At 47.6% G+C, this 6388-nt stretch overlaps 1 long non-coding RNA gene across 2 annotated transcripts; it reads left to right on the top strand.

The window, feature by feature from the left end:
• Positions 1-223: 223 nt before the first annotated feature.
• Positions 224-5722, top strand: LOC135276941 (uncharacterized). Of its 2 annotated transcripts, XR_010344496.1 has the most exons (4): positions 224-2082; positions 2553-2818; positions 3176-4815; positions 5543-5722. It is a non-coding gene; the product is annotated as an uncharacterized LOC135276941 (long non-coding RNA). The 2 variants fall into 2 exon arrangements; XR_010344495.1 differs by having other exon boundaries at positions 228-2818; positions 5543-5718.
• The last annotated feature ends 666 nt before the right edge of the window (positions 5723-6388 follow it).

The raw sequence follows: 6388 nt of genomic DNA, 5'->3' as shown, positions 1-6388 counted from the left end.
AGGATTATAGGGGTGAGCTACCATGCCAGGCTAATTTTTTTTTTAGTCTTGCTCTGTCGCCCAGGCTGGAGTGCAGTGGCACCGTCTCAGCTCACTGCAACCTCTGTCTTCTGGGTTCAAGCCATTCTCCTGCCTCAGCCTCCTCAGTAGCTGGGATTACAGGCACGTGCCACCATGCTGGATAATTTTTGTATTTTTAGTAGAGACGGGGTTTCACTATGTTGTCCAGGCTGGTCTCCAACTCTTGACCTCGTGATCTGCCCACCTTAGCCTCCCAAAGTGCTGGGATTACAGGCGTGAGTCACCGCGTCTGGCCTAATTTTTGTATTTTTAGTAGAGACAGGGTTTTGCCATATTGGCTAGGCTGGTCTCGAACTCTGGAACTCAAACGATCCACCCAACTCAGCCTCCCAAAGTGTTGGGATTATAGACATGAGCCACCACATCCGGCCTTCCTGGGATACCTTTACAGGTAGGAGAGGGGTTTACTTGTCTAAGAAAGTTCTGCTGAAAAAGAACAGCATTGTAACAGCCTTTTTTGGTTCTTCCCTTAGAGCCCAGGGTTTTGGGATCTACTATTGAGGGTATTTCCTAGATGAATTCCTCTGTCCATGATGCCACACACAGAAATGGATCAGGGCAGAGTCAGAATCAGTATAATTCAAGAACTTCTAACCTTCAGCCTGAGCGAAGCTGGAACCAGCTCTATAAATAAATAGCTCAGGACTTGAAAAGTGTAAACAACTTAAAATCAGTCATATCAGGGAATACAGAGTTCAGTACAGGGAAAAGTATATTTTTAACCTGAGAGACTGAAATCTGGGAGCTGAGATCTTGCCACTGACTGGCTCTGTGATCTGTGATTCGGGACAAATCACTAAAAACATCCTGGAGCCAGACTCCCAAGGAGTGGATCCAGTTATTCCAGTAGCTGTGTGACCAGGCAAATTCCCCTCTCAGTGCTTTAGTTTTACTAACCTGAAAAATGGGGATGATAATAGAACCTACCTCATAAAATTATGTGAGGATTACATAAATGAATACAGATGGAACACTTGGAAGAGTGTCAGACATACAGTAAGTGCTGTGTAAGTTAGATTATTGCTGCCATTATTACTGTTAATATTAGAGGCTGAGCCTCACTCAGTTTATGGGAGTGACACAGCCCTCACATATCTTAGAGAACCAGCCTTCCGTGCGGTGGTCACTTAGGAGGGTCCTGCTATTCACATTTAACCATGTAGTTCTCTTCTTTAATTTAAACAGGGATACTCTTGAGAGGAGTAAGATTTTGAACCAATCAAGGGTCTGGAATTTCCCAGAAGATTTGAGAGTAAGAGGGTGGGTGTAAGGAGGTGTTCATAATATCCTAGGATTCTCTGTACTCAAAAGACTACCATGAAAATGAAAAGAGATAATACATGGAAGAATGCTTTTAAAAAGGAAGAAGAAAGAACTAATATTCTAAGTGGTAGTATTTTTAGGTGCTATTAGGATTATTATTCGTTTCTTAATTGGAAGTTCATGTCTAAATTCTGTACTTAGACTTTTCTAGTCTGAAGACTTAGGCATATCTTGCTAAATGAGGGAGGAAGGATGTGTTCAGCACCAGTAGAGGGCTAGGTTTGGCTGCACACTTAGCTCCCAGGGCAGAGCCTCTATGGGGTTTCATGTCCTTCCAGCTCCCACTGCAGAACGCTGTGTATGAGGAACACAGCCAAGAGGACTGGGGGCCTGAGGCTTTGGTCCCTGAACTGTGACCAGGTTCCCTCAGAACATAGCTTTCCCTACCAAGTTAATCTTAAATAGCTTTGGTGGTCAGGGAGATAAGCTTAGGAAAAATCGCCTGTGACCTTTTACAGACTCGGTCTCCCTTTTCCAATCAAATCAGATTGTTTACAATTCCTTTGAATTTCTAAATAGGCATGGAGGTCAGGAGCTTGTGATTTCAGGCTGATTCTCACCATTCTGGTTTATTTGGCAAAATGGGACACAAACATTCGCCAGAGCTGGGAGAAAAGGCATACGAGAATTGGAACGAAGAAATGCGCTGGGCTGTTTCTAGACAAGTCGTCTGTCTAGGTAAGAGTCAGCAAAGGCAAGAAGAGACCGTTTCCTCCCCCTTCCCTTGGCTTCCTGGCTCTTCCCAAATGTCTAGGCAATCCTGAAAGCGGTGACAGGCGGGGGTGGTAGGGGAAGTGTGCGCCTTGTGCCTTCTAAGGCAACCATGTCAGCCAAAAGAATCAAGATATGACAATGGCCATGATGAAGAGCCTGTAGCTTTCTGAGCAGAGAACACAGTGAAAGAGGTGTGTGGTTCCTTCTCAGAGCATAGCTTTCCTTTCTCTAAGGCAATGGTTTCCAACTTTTTCATCAGGAATTCCTATCAGTAAGGTAAAAATAAAACTGAGGACATACTATATACATATGTGCATGTGTACTTTATGTGTGCTCTTGAATTAATATATTATGTGTGCTATAAAACACACAAAACAGAAACTAAGAAACACCAAAATGAACTAATAGGTTTACATTTTCCTCCCTTGCCCCAGTGGATAGCCTTCCTTCGTGCCAGGGCATGTGCATTCAACTTTGGCAATCTTGGCCTGAGTGACAGAATACTGGAAGGTCCTAATATGCTTCTCCAACGAGCACAGGCAGTGATGGAAGCAAACCATCAAAAGGAGTTCTTCAAAGAAGAATCCAGGTTTTCCTCTTCAACTGTGTATGATCAATTCTAATTAAATGGTAAAGGAAAGAAGACTAGAAGGAAAGACTCTGGTAGCTAACACGGAAGCTATGCTTTACATTAGGTTATGTGAGTAACCTTGATCTGTCTACAAGCTCAAAGTTTCTATCCAAATATATTTCCCTGGATCTGAGGCAGTTCTGTGGGGAACTGGAACTGGGGTGGCTTTTCACATTGCCCCAAAGGGAGGCATGAGGGATGTGCTTTGTATCCCACCTCCCATGGAGAAGTTACTGGGTGTAGGATGCCCTGTTGGGTGAGGCAGCTCCCTTCGGTCTGGGGCAGTTCCTGGGGAAGGGCTCAGCTGTGAGAGCTTCTGGGGGCAACATCCCATGCAGATAGAGGACGGGCTCCTCAGTCCTGAAGGGGAGCTGGGCGGGGCAGCACAGCATCAACTGCACACAAGAGCTGTGTTGCACTTCCCAGGGGCCAAATAAGGAAGGGGAGCCCTGGCTCTGGGGAAGATGAGAAGCTGAAGGCCAGGAGGAGATTGCAGAAGGTTGTTGCATGCAGATACGATCCTGTTCTGTCTCCACCTGAAACCATCTGGAAGTTAAGTCACCAAGGAAAATGCTGCGTGTGTCTGGGTGTGAGTGTGGACTGTAAAGGGAGGTGTGAGTGTGGAGACTGTAAAGGGAGATGTGAGTGTGGAGACTGTAAACGGAGGTGTGAGTGTGGAGACTGTAAGGGAGGTGTGAGTGTGGAGACTGTAAAGGGAGATGTGAGTGTGGAGACTGTAAACGGAGGTGTGAGTGTGGAGACTGTAAGGGAGGTGTGAGTGTGGCGACTGTAAAGGGAGGTGTGAGTGTGGAGACTGTAAAGGGAGATGTGAGTGTGGAGACTGTAAACGGAGGTGTGAGTGTGGAGACTGTAAGGGAGGTGTGAGTGTGGAGACTGTAAAGGGAGGTGTGAGTGTGGAGACTGTAAGGGAGGTGTGAGTGTGGAGACTGTAAGGGAGGTGTGAGTGTGGAGACTGTAAGGGAGGTGTGACTGTGGAGACTGTAAGGGAGGTGTGAGTGTGGAGACTGTAAGGGAGGTGTGAGTGTGGAGACTGTAAGGGAGGTGTGAGTGTGGAGACTGTAAAGGGAGGTGTGAGTGTGGTGACTGTAAGGGAGGTGTGAGTGTGGCGACTGTAAGGGAGGTGTGAGTGTGGAGACTGTAAAGGGAGGTGTGAGTGTGGAGACTGTAAGGGAGGTGTGAGTGTGGAGACTGTAAGGGAGGTGTGAGTGTGGAGACTGTAAGGGAGGTGTGAGTGTGGAGACTGTAAGGGAGGTGTGAGTGTGGAGACTGTAAGGGAGGTGTGAGTGTGGCGACTGACTGTAAGGGAGGTGTGAGTGTGGAGACTGTAAAGGGAGGTGTGAGTGTGGAGACTGTAAGGGAGGTGTGAGTGTGGAGACTGTAAGGGAGGTGTGAGTGTGGAGACTGTAAGGGAGGTGTGAGTGTGGAGACTGTAAAGGGAGGTGTGAGTGGGGAGACTGTAAGGGAGGGACTTCTGTAGCTGGTCTAAGGCCAGCAGGCCTGAGGAACTTAGCAAGGAGTCAGAGAGAAGATGGTGACAATAAGGTAGGAAACTGTAGGGAGGCTATAGAATTAAGACTTTGGGCTAAGTTAACCTAAGCCCCTAGTATCATATTAGACAAGGGTACTTTTCCAAGCATTCGGCTGGGTTTTGGGGATTTCAGCCCTGCAAGAGCAGGATACATCTGTTCCTACCCCATGCCAGGGGCTGTGCAAAGAGTTCCTGACAACTGCACCAGGCCTGATTCAGGTAGCAGGAAGAGATGTGGGAGAGGATAAGCCTCCACCCAAAACAGCTTCACTTCAGAGAGTTAAGAGAGTTTTATGGACTGAATCATGTCCTCCCCAGAGTCACACCCTGAAGTCCTAATTCCAGCCTGGCCATCTGCAAGCCAAGGAGAGAAGCCTCAGGAGAAACCAACCCTGATGATGCCTTGATCTTGGACTTCCAGCCTCCAGAACTGTTGTTGAAGCCACTCCAGTCTGTGGGATTTTGCTATGGCAGCCTGAGCTAAGACAGGGAGACAGGCCACCCACCAGGCGAGAAGGTGGGTGCCAGAAGCAAAACCTACCCATGTGTCCTCACCTCCCTCTCCCTGCTCTTTCGTGACCCACAGTCTCTGACTCTGGAGGGACTGCTCAGTGGCCAGGGGATGCCTGGTAGAGGAACGTCTTTCCCACTACATGTGAACACTGGACCTATGTAAAATGCCAGAAGTCAGCTCCTGGGTTGCTTTGCACATCTGCAAGCACCAGCTTCTGGTCTGGCTGCACACACTTGACAGAGGGAAAGGAGCAGCTTCCCTTGCAGGCCTCCTCGTCCCCCACTGCTGGCCTGGCCGTCACCAGTGTCACTGACCTGAATTCGGTTTTCAAAGGAAATGTGTTTCATGGTGATTCTTTTGGTTCCAGTTCAGAACTTGGATAAAAAGTGTGCTCCAATTTGAGAAAAATACCCAATTCCCAAATCAAAACGGAAATCTGGAAAGGTGAAAGAGTTGCCTCTCTGGGCCTCCTTATCTGAAAAATGAGGTAGTTGCACTAGATTTGTGGGTTTTCTTTAAGTTTTTTTTTTTTTTTTTTTTTTAACCACAAGAAAACTTTCTTCAAAAGAAATGTTACTGGGAAGCAGAAACAAAAGAGGGACCTAAGGGTTGAGCTGCTTGATCAAAATGGGAGAGAAAATTCAGTTCCGGAATCCTGCCCTCCAATGCAGGGCTTTGCAAAGCAGAGTCTAAAAGCCATTTTCCTCTCATTGCCTACATGCTCCTCTAGCTTCCTGTCTGAGGATCCATGAAGAGTCAGTATTCCCATACACCCGGTTGTAACCCCACCAGGCACTTTGGAACTGGTCACTGGGAACATGGGCCACAACCAGCAGGGAGCAGGGGCAGGGCTCATCAGGGGCAAGCAAGCCTGGGCCCAGGTGAGTTTCCTCAGCTCCTTCTCCCAAACTCTCCATCCAGGCACCAATGCTGACAACAGGGAGAGGGAGGGCTGGGTGGGGAGAGAGCTGGGGGAGGTGGGCTCACTGAAATTTCTTCACAGAGAAACAGGAGGAGTGGCTAGAAAGTAGCACATCCTGTCACAAAGAAGGTGGAAGCAGCAGATGAGAATTCGCTCACCTCCCAAGACCAAAACCACTTGGAATAAAAAAATGTGGTACCTACACACCATGGAATACTATGCAGCCATAAAAAAGAATGAGATCATGTGCTTTGCAGGGACATGGTTGGAGCTAGAAGTCATCATCCTCAGCAAACTAACACAGGAACAGAAAACCAAAGACCACGTGTTCTCACTCATAAGTGGGAGCTGAACTAAGAGGACACATGGACACGGGGAGGGGAACATCACACATGGGCCTGTTAAGGGGGGAGGCAAGGGGAGGGAGAGCCTCAGGACAAATAACTAATGCATGCTGGGCTTAATACCTAGGTGACAGGTTGATAGATGCAGCAAACCACCATGGCACACGTTTATCTATGTAACAAACCTGCATGTTCTGCACATGTATCCTGGAACATAAAGTAAAATAAAATTTAAAAAACAAACACTTGGAGACTCTCCCCGGGGCCACGTCTCCCACGCACCTTCAGCCTCTCCTTCTCTACTAGCCTT

Source organism: Aotus nancymaae, unplaced genomic scaffold, assembly GCF_030222135.1.
Source record: "Aotus nancymaae isolate 86718 unplaced genomic scaffold, 86718_ANA_hifiasm-v0.15.2.pri h1tg000029l, whole genome shotgun sequence".
NCBI classification, from domain to species: Eukaryota; Metazoa; Chordata; class Mammalia; order Primates; family Aotidae; genus Aotus; species Aotus nancymaae.
This window is presented reverse-complemented; position numbering and strand designations above follow the sequence as displayed.